The sequence below is a fragment of the Filicampus tigris genome, chromosome 16 (genome assembly GCF_054856515.1).
Source record: "Filicampus tigris isolate MCC_2025a chromosome 16, RoL_Ftig_1.0, whole genome shotgun sequence".
Lineage (NCBI taxonomy): Eukaryota > Metazoa > Chordata > Actinopteri > Syngnathiformes > Syngnathidae > Filicampus > Filicampus tigris.
Genome location: NC_141232.1, coordinates 1,713,744 through 1,731,252, shown reverse-complemented (window position 1 = coordinate 1,731,252; position 17,509 = coordinate 1,713,744).

The following is a 17,509-nucleotide window of genomic DNA, read 5'->3' as shown; positions in this document are numbered from 1 at the left end:
CTAAGACAAGGTGGTCAAATTTCCTCATTAAAAGCATTTTAGTTGTTGTTGGTATACTCAAATTCTTTGCTGCAACTGCCCAGAATCAAGCTATAAAAAGCATTTGGATTTTTTTATCTTTCATGTTTACTCTGATTTTCTTGCCTTCACAAAGAAAAAAATAAGTAACAGATTATACACATCTTGTTCAAATTTTCAGATCATTTGAGCAAAAAAGCTGATATTAGACAAGGACGCCGTGTACTTTCTCAAACACTGCAGAATGAGGAAAGGCAAATTCCGAGCCTAAAAAATAATCGTATCATTTACACCTAAAGGCGAAAATGTTCTTTGTTTTAAAAGTGCAACATCAAAACAAGGGTACGATGTCATTTGCACTTTTCTGCCCCTATGTGGTAGCGTCTGGCACTGTAGAGTCATTCAACAGAGCCCTCTCAAAATCATTCACATCAGTGTCACTTTTGCTCACGTTTTGAGACAAAATTAAATTCGGTCATTGAAGTTTATGGATTGATTGATATATTTTACTTGCCAATTAGTTTCATCAGCCAATGTTCGTCACACGGCTCTGTCAATATTTCATAAAGCAGCAATGGAACAAATATAGAGTGGTACTTTGAGACTTGAGTTTTTCCAGATGCGAGATGTCAATGGAGCGGTTTTGTTTTGCTTTGAATTGCGAGCAAAAGACAAAAAAAAAGAAACAAGTGTTCTATGGTGGCAATTGAACTCAATTGAACTCATTTCACAACAAGCAGCAGCAGCTCAGCAGATAGTGAACAAAAAGAGGCTTACTTGTTTTTCCTCTGTCTTTATAGTGATATTTATTGTACAAATAAATACTTACAAAATAATTCAATGCATAATTGACCCAAGATTCTGCACCATCACTCCACAGATGTCGCCCACTGCAGTGCCGCCCCCCCCCCCCCCCGAGCCCCCACCCCGCATGCACTTCAATGTCTCCCGTCTCCACCTTTCTTCCCCTCATCACCCCATCCATCTTCATCTACGGTCGCCCTCTTTGCCCCCCCACCCCCGCCCCACAGTCGTATCCCGTTGAGCAGTGCCGAGTCTGTCGACGCAATGCATAAATACATAAATCTACTGTCTGTGCATGTAACGTGGAATACGCGTTGTGCGTGTGTTGTGGCGGCTGACATATAGGCGGCAACCCCGCGTCGACCTCTTTCATGTGTCACCGCATTACAGACGCACAACAAGGCCCGCCCCCGCCCCCAGAAGTTGTCACCCGGCCTGGGGGGGAGCGCGGGGACAAAAGCTGCCAGTCAACCTGGGGGTGCTGGTGCCAGACTGACTCTCATGCTCTGAAGCCGTGCCGCCGACCTGATGGCGGATGCAGCCCACAGGTCAAAGGGCAAAGAGGCTGTTAAAGCGTCAGCTGACCTCCTTTGGTTACCAGGCGCACACACGCACACACACGCACACTTGATTTAATGTTGTCTATATCTCAGGCAGGTCACGGCTTCCACTCGTCACGGCTTTAATTTATACTTCAAAGGCAAAAGATGATTTTTACACTTGTCCTCAAAGTTAACCTGTCTGCGTCCGTCCGTTGAGAGAGAAAACAAGATTTAAAAGCGGCTTTTAAGTGGAAACGGATAACGTGGCGTGGCTCGGGCCGTTTGTGTACGTGACCGGAAAGCCTGGGAAATATTTATGACATGTAACATTAACACCTTTGTAGCTTTTCAAGAGGAAACAAGGCAAAGACGATCAAATACAAATGATCGCAATCATTTAAAGTGGACTTTTTATTTTCCGCTAAACAGTCAATGTTTCATTTTACACAGCCACAAAATTCCACTTAAAAAAAGTAAAAAAAATATAGAGATATTTTTTTACAATCATTTATTTACAGATATACACCTAAGAATGACAGTGGCTTTTTTACATGTTGTTCCTCATAATACATAATTTTCATACAAATTAAGTAAAAAGTTTCCCTGCAATGTCACCTGAGACATCCTCACTCTGATCTTTATAGTGACATTGCCACCTACTGGCCTGGCATGCACACTACAGCATTTTCCGCTCCATTTGCAGGCTCATGGCAACACTGTTTCTGCTTCTAAAACCTACAAGGAAAACATTTTATGACATCTGAATTGCTGTCAAAAATGTTACAAATGACAACAATGAAGAGAATTTACCAAAAGATAAATTGCAACTCTTCTCCTCACCTCCCTGAGACAAAGAAAAAGGTGAGATGAAAGTTGAAAAAAAAAAAAAGAGCGGAAATCAACAGCGCTAAAGGAGGATTTTTTTATCCCGCTGCGTTAAATCGTCTGTGACGAGGAAAGATTCAAAGGACGAGGGGGGAGGAAAAAAAAACAACAACGCCCACACTCGCCCGCACAGCCGCTCCAAAAACAAATTAACATGGAAAATGCTCGGGCTCGTCTCCGCCGCTCTCTTCAAACCGTCATCGGGCCTCTAATGGGGGCCAAGTTCAAAGCCCCACTAGACTCTCGCCCGCCGCTTTGCCGAGATGGAGGAACCGGCGCCCTCCTGATGTTTGTTTATCCTCTGCATCAGTCTCGCCGTCATTGATCCCCCCCCCCCACTCTCTTTGAGTCCATCCCCCCTTTTCTTGACTCCATCCGCCATCGACTGCATTCCCTTTGACTTTGTCTCCTCTCATGCCTCATCTTTGTGACTCCAGGCAGCCTTCATCACATGCGCCACTCTTTCAGATGCGACGTTGATCAATGTCGGCGGCGGCGGCGGCGGCGGCATGCGCGCCGTCCTCCTGCAGGTCGGCTTCCAAGAGCGTCCCGGCCAACCTTGGATCCAAGTCAAAGCCTTGACGGGAGGACCCTCAAAAACGAGCCACTGTTCTCAGACAGATGGCCGCACAATGCTGAAAGACCAATGGCCCTTTCTCCACTGCATGCTAGCTTCTGGCCTTGCTATGACGCTAAAGTCTTTACTTGCTATATGTACATATAGTAGATACAATATGTATCTTCTCTTATATAATAATACCCAACTCTAATTTCATATGGGTTGTGGTTAGAAAGCAAAGTGTGGAGGGTCTCTGTTGCCGAGATACGCAAGTCATCGATCATTACCAACAGCCTCTCAACATATCCACATGCTCTCCTTGTCATCTTCACCCGTTTCCTCTTCTTTTTAGCCATCTGTTTTTTCCTTGACAATTGCACCATGATTTTATGGTTCGTTCAAAAATAACCCTGAGTACAGACAAACTTCACGCGGGACGGTCGGAGCTGAGACTCAAATCCCCAACTTGAGAACGATGAGGCGTCGGGCATGCTAAGCACCGACTCACCGTGCTGCCGATTACGAATTAGGATTCAGGGGAACTAACATTGGATTCATTCATTAATAGATTGCCGCATTCTGCGCATCACTCAGGATTAAAGTCTCCCTCGCCTCGTCTCGTTTCTTCTCCCTTTGCCCCTTTCTCTTTCCAAGATGGCACTTCCTCAAATGATTAACTCGGGCTATCTGCTCATTAAAAGGTCTTCAAAGCCTCGCATTGATGTAAAAGCATCCATTTGAATGTGTAATCGCCCACTGTGGCGCGCGGCTGCTGGGCTCAGCGTAATTTCCTTCGGATTTTTATGATAGGCGTCCCTCAAAGAGCTAACAACAAGCTCGCTCGGAAGAAAGGCAGCGGACTTGATCAAAAAAGAAGAAAAAAAAAAGAAATCCTCGGAAAGAGCGGGCCGGCGCATATTTGCGAAGGCTTTGTTTATATATGCTGACAAAAAGAATCGTAAGATTACACGGAAACTGGAAATCGCCCACACTGTCAGCGCGGCAGAGATAAGACGTGGATAAGCGCGGTTTGAAGATCAAAAGTTGCGACAGCCGCCGATGAAGGTTTTTGTCTTGAAAGACACTTCCAAAGTCCTCAAATTGGTTTCCGTCTGTGACGTCGCACCTTTTGCTGACATTTCTCCATTTGGGGAAGAAGGTTGAACAGAAACATCGGCAAACTGCGTCTGGAAGACGAGGGGGGAAAAAATGAAGCAACGCGGCCCAACTTTACATCTGGAATTCCTCATCGGATGGAAATGTTTGAAGTGAAAATCATCAACATTAGCCCAGCGAATAAACACACATTTGAAAGCTTGTTATGATCCAAATAGCGCTCCTCTTTGACTTGGCCGGAATATTTAGCCAAAATGAAGTGTGCTCCCAAAATGAGGGACCACCAATTCGGGGTGGGGGGTGAAGGGGTCAAGTCCAACCTATTTATTGGCGTAATCCCATTTAAGAAATACTTTTTTATCTGTCCTGTGCATGTGTGTGTGGTGGCAGACGTGTCAACCGCACTATTGACTCCGGGCTAAGCCCTTCCTGATGGCTTTTTTTTTTTTTTTAAGACGCAGATGGAGACCGGGGGCTCTTGACCTGTGACCTGCGCCACTAAATCACATCAGTCGTTTGGCTGGAAGGGGCCGCGCGGGCTTTCACCGAGCAGATGGGCAGCTGTGCACATGCTCTCATGCACACGCGCGCACACACTTGCAATGAGCTGTGCGTAATATTGCAGCAGCTTTCAATAATGTTCAATACGTTGCACTTTTGCGTTGTCACTTGGTGTAAAACCTTTGAGAAGCGCCGATCTAAGCCATCGCAAAATGAATGCCGAAACAACAACATCGACGCCACCTGGCAAGCATCCCCCGCGGTTCCTCCGATGGAAAGAGGCTTGGTGATCACTACAAAAGCTTCTTAGGTCCCTTGGGAAATTCCTACCCCTTAAACCCCCCCCCAGCCAAAAGGTGGAGACGGCCTATTTGTTGTCCGCACAGCAGGCACCTTGCATTCCTGGCATAGCCGTCTCCGAAAAGCATCAAGAGCAGCAGACGATCTCCGAGTCGGAGCGTCCACATCTTGGTTGCCTGGAGACAAACAAACAAAGTAGCGGGGGCACGTGACCGCAGGAGGGAAGCCGAGAGGGGGGGAAAGGCCCATGGAGGACTGACCGTGTTTGTTTGGGATTCTTTGCATTTTTGAGACCAGTGGTGCCAACATGCTCTCCGTACTCTCTGGTTTTCGCTTGTGGTGGGAGAATGACCGTTGGCAGTAATCCCAACGCGTGGCCGAACGTAAGGCTTGTTGAAATACAGTATATGGGCAAAAGCATTAGGACGCAAATCCATGAATATGTCCATCAAGACATGGACTACACCCTTTGGTTTCTATTTTCAACCCTGCACATCTGCCGCAACTCAAATCGGCCTCCCTGTATCATGTTCTGAAACTCCAAACTCCAAAGTACATTGCAACGCATTACTTTGATTCAACCACAAATACGTGGCAGGATTGTCAAGGAAGAAGTGGGTCGCCACAAAGAGAGGAAATGGGCGGATGAAAGGAGAGACTGTGGAGATTTTTGAGAGGCCGCCTTGCCCCATGCGCCGACCGCACCGCGGCACCGTGCTACATCGCTCACGTGCATTTGGGCGACAGACTCACTATTTCATCCACAAGTATGTTGACATTAGGAGTATAATTGTTGTAAAACTGTATACACTTGATTCGGATGGCAAGTGATGAAGCGCAGCAAATTCGGCGGCGGCTGACCGTCGTAGTCGTTGCCCAAGAACAGGACTGGCTGATGACCTCACCCAATCGAGCCTCTCTCTCCGCTTCCAAAATTTTGGAGAAAGTCTTCCCAGAAAAGCGGACGCTGGGGGACTGGAAAGTGCATATTTTTCAACCATTTTCACTTCCTGTAGGTGTAATGTGCAGGTGTCCTGACGCCTTTGTCTATATAAATGTAATGCGCAACACATGTAGGCCACAATGAGATCATGTGAATCGCGAAGAAGAGCCGCAGACATTATCCGCATAACATGTTTGCACTTCAAGGCAGCAGCCGGCCGGTCATGATGTAAAGCAGCACATTTCCCTGCTGGAACACATTGGAAGGGAGTTTTTCTTTTTTGTTTTTCTTTTCTTCCGAGTGTCATTTGAAAAACACATCTACGATCAAGTCCGCCAACGCATGATCCATGGTAAGAAAACACGGCCGCACAGTCCTAGTTCAGGGGGGGGGGCACCTCAGACTTCCGCCTTCCTCTGCCCGTGAGGGCCTTCGGCCAAACGGCCCGTGCCCTTCCGTGATGTCATCAGCTCGGCCCCGTCACGGTGCCTGAGGTTTGGCCTTTGAAGACGCATCTGACGGCGTTGCTTCCCTTTCATCCCGTCGGACGATCAAGGGCGCTCGCAAAGCAGCATGTTATTTGGGCGCTGATGTCATGGCCGCGGGGACGCCGTGTCATGTCTGAGGGCCTGGGAAGCATCGAACACGCGGCTTAGCTGCGGTCCGGGCTCCGCAACATAATGACTATTATGCCATTTACTGCTGAGTTCAGATTTTCCTCTTCAAGGCGATGTGCTTAAGCCAAATGACATCTGCGCATGATGTGAAAAGCTTTGACAGTCTTGGGATGACAATAACCTTGATGTCACCAGTCAAAGCTCGGTCCACGCGGAACTAGACTAGGAACTAGGCGCAGTTGTTTCAGGAAATATCCTCGCTCAGACGAAAACACTTGAAACCACTCCAAATGCACGATAAGGCGCATATGCCAAGCCTGGATGGAACTGAAACAACATGAAAGGGCAAAAGATGACGTGAACTCCAAATAAAACTCCGGTGGGTCTATTCGTCTGAACAACATGTTGACTGGCCACCGTTTGTCCATCCATTCTACACTACGCCATCGGTGACGAGACGGAAGTTGGCGAGTTGGCAATAGCGGTGAAAGGCGAGAGGATTTTGAAGACGATTCTGTAGCAGCAACACAAGCCTGTTTGTGTGCCACCTCTCTATCCCTTACTCGGGTTGGGGTTGGGCCAGCACTGCTCGGGAGTTAGGACTTTGGGGACTTTGGGTTCAAGGCTTAGTGTTCGGTGGTTAGATTTAGGGCTTCAGTGGTGATGGGATTAGATGTGGATTATTAGGGTGTTAGAGTCAGAGGTGACGGTTGGGTAATTAGGGATTGAGGGTGCGGAGATTTGGCGTCGGTGGTTGGACTGAGCGTTGCATTTGGGTGACTCGGGTTAGGTTTAGGATTAAGAATTGGGAATCAGATGGGCTGTTAGGGGTGAGGGTAAGGGATTAGGGTTCGGTGGTTAGGTTTTTGGGATTAGGAGTGGGCTGCAGGGGCGGGTTTGCAATGAGGAAAACTGAGACAATTGCCTGAGGCAGATTTCCAGGGAACCCCAAATGTGGCACAAAACCAGATTGTCTTTTCCACCTTACTGCTCATGTGCAGACGTGAGATGTCCAACTTGTGAGATAACAATCCTCAAGACGTATTTGAAGGACTCTATCTATTTTAGGACATTTTTGAGTGATGCTAACAGCTAATATTCAAAATCTTTGAGGGTCCCATGAATGCGTTTAAAGGATTTGGGTTCGGACTATAGTGAGGTGGGCTGTGGGGCTTGTAAAAATATTGAGTGTGGACACTCCAAAGCCATTTGGTTGTTTAGCCACGTGGGATAATGCGGGATTCAGGGTCATCGCGCGGAGGCAACGGTGAAACGAGAGGCGTGCATACCACGCGTTGGCGGTGCTTTCAGGGACCGGGTGAAAGTCTTTGCTTGTCCAGATCGCGCTCCTCGATACGAGCCGGCCGGTCCGGCGGCGTGCCGAGCCAGCACAAAAGCTTCCATTGTTGCCAGCACCTGTGCGGGTTTGTGCATCGCAGCCGTACTTGGCAGAGAATACAGAACACCTTGAGTCAGCATGTGCGGCTGAGAGGTCACTACCTTTGATTGGCCGGGATAGGAAGGAAGAGCGCGCACAATAACGATGGAGACCGCAATGGGCCAATATGCAGTACATTGAAATCGAATCGGGTTTTTTTTGTTGTTTTTTTTAAATGGATAAGATACCACCCAAAAACGCGTCTGGACATTCAGTAGGTGTCTCGCCACGATTCCGGCATCTTCAATCCGAACCATTTCAATCAACCCTGTTTTAGTATTGAACTTGCCTTTTTGCCTCACATTTTGGATATTGCTGACCGTCTACCTTTTTACAAAGCCCAGCGCGGTTCTTCAACAGAGTCTTTCCTTTTTTCAGTCTTGCATTTGGCTCTTCCTGTCCTTGCATGGCAGCAAATCCTTTTTGAGTGCCATGTGCTCAGGAAATGTACCCAAAACAGCTGCTTGATGCAATCCGATTCATGTCTTTGTTCCACGTGACGGTGAACAATACTGTTTGTGATCAGGAGGCGGCTCAATGTTTAGTACAAGTGCGTCAGTCAGGAATTGTTGCATACTGCCTTGTGTACATTTTGTGAGCATCTGTCCAACATTAGTAACCTCACACACGGACCAAAAATCTCCACAAGCTCAGACTATTTTGCAAAAAAAAAAAAAAAAAAAAAAAACTGTGCTTGCTTGATTGACAATCAATAAAATATTTTACTCGGACCAACTGACGCAGGACTTAAAGTTAGTGGGAAGGTCGTCCTAAAGGTTAGTGCTTTAAACCATGTAGGCACTTGCAACATAATAAAGTAAATTTAAAAAAACAAAAGAAGTTTTTTTTTTTTTTTCCTCTTCAAAACATGTGGCTGTATTCAAAGAGGATAAAACAAAGAAAACGACAAGTAGCATTTTCGTCCATGGGGGATTATCCTCAGGTGCAAGTACACAACTTCCTCCCTTCAAAAAGTAAGCCATTGTTGCTGTGTTTGAAATCCTGCAGGATGAAAAAGCCTAACTAGGTTGCGTACTGTGTTGGGGAGGGCTGGAGGGAGGATGAAGAGGATATGTTTACAGTCTTGCCGGCGACAACCAAGGATGCATATTTCCGCGTAAAGCACACCGAAGCGTGTTGAAAAGTGTTCTTCCGAAACTTGGTATGGGCCGCTCTAAAAATGTAGGGCCAAGGGGGGGTGCATTTCACGGCATGAAAAGGTGACGCGTCGGGAAAAGTCAAGTGTGCACCATTCAGCGTCTCATCAGTTGAAAAGTTAAGGCAGGTCGTAACTTGATTGACAGATAGCAGAGACGTTCACTTGGCCGCCAACTGACTCATAGAAACAAACTACATTTACTCTATTACTATTGGTTAACTTACTTTTTGGATAAATTGTACTTGTCAGAGAAGTTTTAATACAATGTAACTCACCTTTACGTGAGTATTTTTGACATGTGACTTTTATTCTGTTGCTACATTCCGCTCACTCCTTTCAACAATATGACCGCTTGCGCAATCGAGAGGGAGAACTGTGCCCCGTCGCATGACCTTGTTCCGGCAAGCCAACATAAGCACGAGTGACGTTTCGCTCCATTTGACCAATCAAACAAAGCCACATTGAAAGTACGAGAATGCACAGCAAAATGACGCGCCGTCTGTCTCCCTAAAAATGGCCGCATTTCAGCTTATAAGAACTCCAATTGGAACTTCACATAACACTTTTGCTGTCATCTCTGCCTGGTGAGCCCATTGCGTTGGTCCACAGGTGTAAACAAACAACAGACAATTTCTTGCTGCTGTTTTTGCCTTCATTTTTACAATATGCCCTTCATTTACATTATTTTACTGAGATTTCATTCACTATTACTGTAATAGCAATATCTGAAGTTGCCCCTTCCTAGTTCATATTTTTGCTATGTGATGTACATCAAAAGTTACTTACCAATAGTCAGTGCTTGAGTATTTTTTTTTTTTCATTTGGCACTTGTACTTCAGTCATAATTTGGAGGATTACTTCCACTTTGACTGCGGGTCATATTGTAACAAATACTCTTTTGAGTGCAATGTTGGCTACTCAAGCCACCTCTGCTCTTAAGCAGCTCATCTGTCCTCTTCCTTTCCTCGCTGGAGGCCTCACTTGCTGTCTTTTGGGCATCAATCTGGATGACTTTTATTCTCTTTCAAATGCACACATCCGCCTCGCCTCTAACGACAGGATGCAAACTTCCTTCAAGGCTTAACAACTTGTCGATTTTTAAGTTGCGTCCAAGCCCTCCAGCACGTGCAAGTCTCACGTTTCCGCCACCAGGAATGGGCAAAGATGAGATGAGAGCTAGATTCACAACAAAGACTTTGGTGTGTGTACGTGTGTGTGCGTGTGTTTGTGTGTGTGTGTGTGTGTGGGGGGGGGGTTGTATAATCCAAGCCTGCCAAATAGCTGCGGGGAAAACGACATTCCCCGTTTGTTTCCCCTTTGCAGCATTCCTGCCTCCTCTTTTGACATGCGCGACCAGGAAAGGTGAGTGAGGAGACGGAGGCAGGAAGTAACAGGTTGTTTCATGCCAAACTGATCAGGAAGTAATCACCTTCATTCCAGCAGGCACCTGCTCACACACACACACGCACACACACACACACACACACACGGAGGGTCCGCCTTCAAGCCACTCAGGTCTGCAAGCAAACAGGAATGTGCCCTCCCGTGAAGCAAGAGCAACGCTCTATTTCGGAGCACCGGGGATGAAGAGGGCTATGATGATGATGATGGTGGTGGTAGTGGTGGTGAAGCCACACACACACACACACACACACACACACACACACACACACACACACACACACACACACACGCATGCATGCAGAAGCTTAGTGCCAAGCGCTCAGGGCTGAGGAAGCTAAGAATATACAAAATAAAAGCAGAGCATGACAGCAGGACAAAAAAAAAAAGTGTGCTCAGGTGTTGTTCCACACTGGGGATTGTGAAGTTTCTTGAAAAAAAGAATACAAGTGTAAAGTAACTCTGCTCCTCAGCAAGCCTCCACTGAATTCAGACCTGAGCTATACACACTATAAAACCACACAGGTGGTACACTATGTAAGCAGAGTTAGGAGAATTATCCAGGGCCTTTTTTAATCACTCATTATTGAAAGATGGTTCCTTGCCATAAATTGTTATTATAGTCCATGTAAAGTGAAAACGAAAATGTATACATTTGACGCACCACAAAGAGGAGTGACTGACAATTCTGCCTAATTTGAATGGCTTCAAAACCATTAAGTACAAAATAAAACGAGGCTTCCGAAACAAACAAACACAAAAGTCCCAGCTGGGCTTTTCTACGTCGGGACAATGAGGCACTCTAAAGCGGCCACGCCAGTCCAAAGATTTGGATGCCAGTCAGAACTTTTTCACCCTTCTTGTACTTTCTTTGTTGTCACCTAAGGTCAGAGGTTCTTGTTGAGCCCCAAGTGGGAAAAAGCAAGTTGGAAAAACAAAAAGCACAAAGCGCGACGCGAGTCGCCCCTGCACAAAGACAGCCGTGACCAACATACAGTATGATTTATTGACACTGGTGCAGCTCCATTTTATGAACTTCTCCAAGTGTTAAAATGCAAATACATAATTGAAAAGTTAAAAGTGGAGTCACAAAGTTAAAGCAAAAACACCTTGTACGGATTCAAGCCACCCAGTGCCGGATGTAGCAAAGCAGCCCCAGGAAATAACTGAGCCTCTACCATACTTCACAGTCGTTACAGCCAGGTGAAATTGTTAGTACGTTTTTGTTGAAGAAAGACAAAGACACAATGGTCACTGAAATAACTAGAACGTTATGAGACTAGAATTTGCCAAGCATGCATATTGACACGACATAGTCACATCAGATTTATGCTTACCGACACAGAAAAGAAGCATACAACAAGTTGCGTGAAAATCACTTGATGTCGTCTTTGTGGAATGCTGGCAACCAATGAAGCCAACAAATCTAAACCAAAGCAGTTGTCTCACACGGATCAGTCAGAAGGTTTAGAGAGAGAGAGAGAGAGAGAAACATTTCAATGACATACCTCCTGTCGTTGTGTCTCGCCAAGTCTCATGCTCCACAACTACCTGGCCCAGCTCGTTAGGCCAGCTAACATGCCAGCATTCCGCAGTCGAGGTGTGACAATGCTTCCGATGAGGCATTTACAGCTACACCATTAAAATAAACATCAATAAATCAGCCTAAGGTCGTATTTTATTATGATGGTTCGCCTCTGGGAGCCAAGATGAATGTGACTGAACTGGACAATCAAAGCAGGTAATCTACAAACACACACACACACGCACGCACACGCACAAATGATTAACATCAAAGTCACTGTCGTGCATAAAATATATCTTTTCTCAAGATGTTTCTTTTCTACGTTTTGGGGTCCAAAATGGGTTATTTGAGTGAATCCAACTCTTGTTTTACTGCTAATTGTAATTACTAAGGAATGGAACAAGCAAGCCAAAAACCTTTTTTTTTTGTGCGAAACAAGAGAGCGTAATCTTTTATTCTCTTTTTTTTTTTTTTTTTAGAAAAATGGCTGGCATTGAAAGAGTTATGCATTATTGTAAAATATGTACTTTTACACTTGTATGACAGTTAATGTTCAAATATTATACACGCCCGTTTCACATCTGGAGATTAGGCAAGCTTTGTTAACACCATGTCAAACACACTTCAAAACAAGGCTCATCTTAATCCTCCGCTCTCTTTCACCACCTGACACGCACACAATTTTCTCTATCAGTGAAAGGTGTTCGGGAGCTGAACCCCAATACGCCCCCAAAATACGGTTTCGAATTCCCACATCGACGCATTAACAACCTCCACTTTTCTTTACATTGCCAATGAGGCCGGGCTTCAGATTATAGGAGAAAAAGTGAATAAATGAAGAGGAAAAACATCATCCATCACGACGCACCCACACACTGCACGGTACAATTAAGCAAATCAAAATAACAACATGCTCTGTGATGTGTGCATAAAAATGCTGAGCAGGCCCAGTTGATTTCAGTTTTGGACGGAGAACAGACGAAGAACAGGAGAAAGATCTAAAAAGGATCTTTGGGAAAAGGGTTCATTGTCGGGGCACAGACAGCAGCTTCAGACATGCAGATGCGCTTTTAAGAGTAAGCAAGCTGTGATTAAAATGACATCTGCATTTGGATCACAGAGGAAGACAACATTCAATTTGGTCCACTGCTTTGGTCAACGGCTCGCATTTGAGACACGCGTCTACAAAGCACAGCGCGAGTTCTGCTTCTCAAGTCGTTAAGTGTTGGAAAAGTTACCAACGTGATCCATACAGTTGTCATTCTACGCTAGCTACAGGGTTGGTCGACCGATAATTGGCACAAACTGCAGTTCCGTTCCTTACTGTTTTTCCCCAATTCAATGAGGGGTTAAACGCAAGGCTCGAAATAAGCAGTTTAACATTTGCGAGACAAAATTAGCATTTTGCGTCTCATCAAAACAAGTTTGAGAGCAAAACTGAAAATCCACCACTGAGCCAGCTAGCAAGTAGCTTCGGCTTCCACCAGAATTGTCACAACTGCTCTCGTCATGTAAAGCAGGTCAGTGCTCTCCCCGCAGATGCTGTGCTAACTAGCATAAGTACGGGTTGATGACATGATGGTTTGAACCCAAACTTGCTAAAATTGTGTTCAAAGCATTAATGCCACCCAGAAATGGGTCTTTGTAAAAAAGCGAACCTCGGATACTACTTGGGCCAGTTCCCTTTGAAAGAAACAAGCAAATAAACTCGAACACCGCTGTGGTGGTTCGATGCTCCGATTTAACAGGAAGGCAAGTGAAAGAAGCTACAGTATGGATATTTTTTCTCAACTCAACTGAAGCACTTGGTGGCCTTAAATAATTGGGATAAACTTCCTTTATAGACCAATATGACAAAACAAAAGCAAAAACCGAACGGACACTAATGGCAGATGCTGCCATGCACGGTGCCAAGCAGCTCACCCGTTGCAGTAAGGGGCTCACAGGAAGGGAAACGGATTCAAGCGCTAACCGTCCAATTATGAGACGCTTACACTTTCCCCCCTTGCGCTTGCTCCCGACTTAATGCCACGCAGAACCAACAACTGGCGTGAAACACACACGGTTAAATAAAAATGTGATCTGGTCAAATGAGTCATTCTTTGCCGCATTCTTGACATTTTGGTAGCGGCTTACCGCTAGAGAACATTACAGACTAACGCCGTCACTGGGGGGATTCCTCTGCTTCTGCGGACACGGTCCACTTGTCCTCCTAATCCCCGTTTGTACGCACCAAGCAGCGCAATTTTGTCTCGTGGTCAAAAGTTGTAAAGGCTAGCGAAGTAAGTGATCCGTTCAAAAGGTCGAGCCACACACTACTTTTGTTGACTCATTGACCGAGATTCATCATTACTATGTGGGGACTGAATCTGTTTACTGTGTCCTTCGAATGACACTCGGGGTGTAACGCTACAAGGTAGTAGATTGAGAATTGTCGCGACAGAAAACTTGGGTTGGTACAGAGGCGTGCATAGTTCTCACATGGAGCACTGTAAACAAATACAGTGCAGCTCAGAATCTGATTAGCAGATGTCATGGCTAGCGCTTTACTTATGGCATGACAACAAACGTATTTAAAAAAGCCTCAAAACATGATTTGCTGTTTTAAGATACAAATTCAGTGCCAGCAATTAGTATTTTGTATGCAACCAAATTGGTTATGTTTACACAAAAGCTAGATGCCTACAGTTGTGTTTTTCATATTCTGCACTTTTTCCCTTACTGCACACCTCATGTGAAATGAACCATGACTTTAAAAGGATATGTACAGATAACAGTGGCTTTTGGTGGAACGATAGCAACCCAGCTTGCATGTCTTATTTAAGTGATTTCTAATCCTGTCTCCTGAAATATTTCAATGATGAATCTGCTAAACCAATGAGCAGCCAGGAGCGGTTTACTTATGGTCAACCTTGTGGTAGCAAATGGAGCCCGGATTTACCAACTAATAAAAATCCCTTACAGGGGGCCATCGGTTTAGTCGGAAAACATCGTCTATCTACGCTAACGCTAACGTATGTCACAATTACACTCCAAGGCGTCAAATATAACTAACGTACTAACAACATACATCCAACTAAATATAGCTTTCAAGTGTAAACCAGTAATTAGGGTGGTGATTGACTGTGCCTTCTTTATGACATATTCTAAAGCCACTGCGCAAGCTAGTTCACTGTCCATTGTTGATAACATCATCATAAACCGATAGCAAGTAAAGTTGTGTCATGCCAACAGACGGAAAACACCTTCCAACTCTTTTGATCCACCTGCGCCACATTTTTGAGCCCTGACGCCCAGCGTCCTTCTAGTCAGCTTGAGCGCAGCTTTGACAGCCTTAAAATAACTTCTGTTGTGAGGTTGGGAACCACCGCCTCGCATTGTGTAAGTCACGTTGCGCATCTGTCTTTCCATTTACATACATACAATACAAGCGCCAGTCTGAGAGGGGGAACTACGTCGAGGTCCGGACCTAAGGGCCTTCATAGCTGGCCATGGCTTCAATCTGTGGGAGATTTGGGGCCGATAATTAAGAGTAAAAGTAGAATTTACTTGCGTTCCTCTTTTGAGGGTTCCACAGATGTAAGCGGTCTTTCCTTCAAGGCCCAACAGTTTGCAGAGATGCCTTCCATTGGCTGTTGTCCTTAATTTGCTCCCGCGTATTTGACTTGGTGTTTGTTCCACTGTTGTTGCTTCATTGCTAATTAAAGCAGAGTGTGTCATTAAGGCTGACGGAGGGAGGGTCAGTCGACCTTTGTGACGTGTCCCTGACATGATTGATTGTGACTGTCAGGCCTCTCAGTTGGGTGTTTCTCAGTGTCGGGGCCCCGCATAAAGGATTACACAAGCTGGCGCTAACCTTGGCTGGCTTTGTGCGCCCGGGGGTCCCGCATCAAAGACCCGGCAGGGGACTTTAGCATTTGTAATCAGGCGGGCCCCGACTCTGTGCTGGCGCAGGATGCCGGATCACTTTCATCGCGACGACACGGAGAGCGCGGATATGAAGGCGATAAGCACAACAAGGACGAAAGAAAGAAAGAAAGAAAGAAAGAAAGAAAAAAAGAAAAAACAGAGGTTTTATAGGCACACCTGTCTCTCTTTTGTTGCTCAATTCGGTAACCAGTGCAACACAAACTACAATAACAATAATAGACATACTGGTACTTTTAAATCATTTACAATGGTACCTGACCCAATTTATGAATTTGTTTTTGGGTCGCTTGGCCGATTTTTTTTCGCAACAAGCAGCAGTTGGTCATAGTGATCAAATTTTCAACAACAACAAAAAAAGAAGTCGTTTATTGCCATGCCCAATCCAGTTTACTGTAAAACTAAATAGAAAACAAAGAAAATGACACATTGTGTATTTATGCAAACCACATAACTTTGCTTTTAGAAAGTCTGCTAGTTAATGCTAACATACACTGTAAAACCCCATAGATGGGCTAACAAACTAGCATCAACGTTGCAGTAGTTATAACCCTTTAAACGATATTCAAACAAATACACTACAGTAACACGTTGTGTAGACATACAATGTAACAATACTCATAGGAATATGTTCTTTATCCCCTGTGAAAAACAACAAATATTACCGTAGCATAGACCTGATGGTCTTCTTTGTGTTATACCATCAAATGTATATTTTTTTTATGTACATCTTTCTGTACGCCAAGGTTTTCTCAATGAAGTACAGCATGAAATCATGGTGCAAAATTCATTTAATTTCTTAACAGTCTATTTAAGTACGTTATTAATGTATGGTTTTAAAAAATACATTGTAGTAGAATGCCACTATTTGAAAAAAAACAAAACATTACATTACATACAAGCATAGATACAAGCGATTTGAGTTACAATTTCAATTGTTTGTTTGCGATGCAGCTCGTTCAACATCGCAAGTCTACAGACACCAAAACAAATATGCTAAAACTTGCTAATGTCACCACAAAGACAGCACCAACTCAGCATGAAGTCATGAATAAATGTCTGTGTTTTCCCTGGCGAGTGGCGGAACCTTTCCGAAAAAGGCAGCGAGGACAAACGCGCTGTTGAAGCCGTGCCACAAGCGCACTTCCGCTCGATTGGCAACCTGCAGCTTCCAAAAGCCAAACGAGCCAGATGAGCAAACAATCAGATGGCAATTTTTTATGAGACGATGACCAAAATGAAATCCAAAGACGCCACAAATATACAGTACATGTATACTGTATCTTTCAGAAATAAATATGGTGACTACCATCATTGGTGGGGTGGCGCCCAAGCGCCCTCTATTGACCACACTCTATTTTGGGCAACGCGAACGTTGAGTCATTAATGGTAAGCGCGCGCACACACAATTTGGAGACCTTTGATGGCAGTCCTCAAAGCAGCGACAGGGGTGCGACAGGAGCATCTCTCCACGCTTCCCCGGCCCCCCCGCCACGTCCCGGGCGACCTCGCAGCCAGGAGCCGGGTGGTGACCACTGGATACTTTTCATTTGATCAGATGATAGGAACACATTGGAACCTTCTCACACACCTTTGAAAACAGGAATGAAAGATATGGACGTGGCGGGACGCGCATCCAAGGAAAGATTCCCCGATGTGCACAAGACATGAAGGCCTGTGTGTGTGCGTGTGTGCGTGCGTGCGTGCTGTATGCGTGTTGAACGAGAACAAACACGCAAGAGAAGAGAAGCAGCTCTCAGCAGCAAGCAGCCTG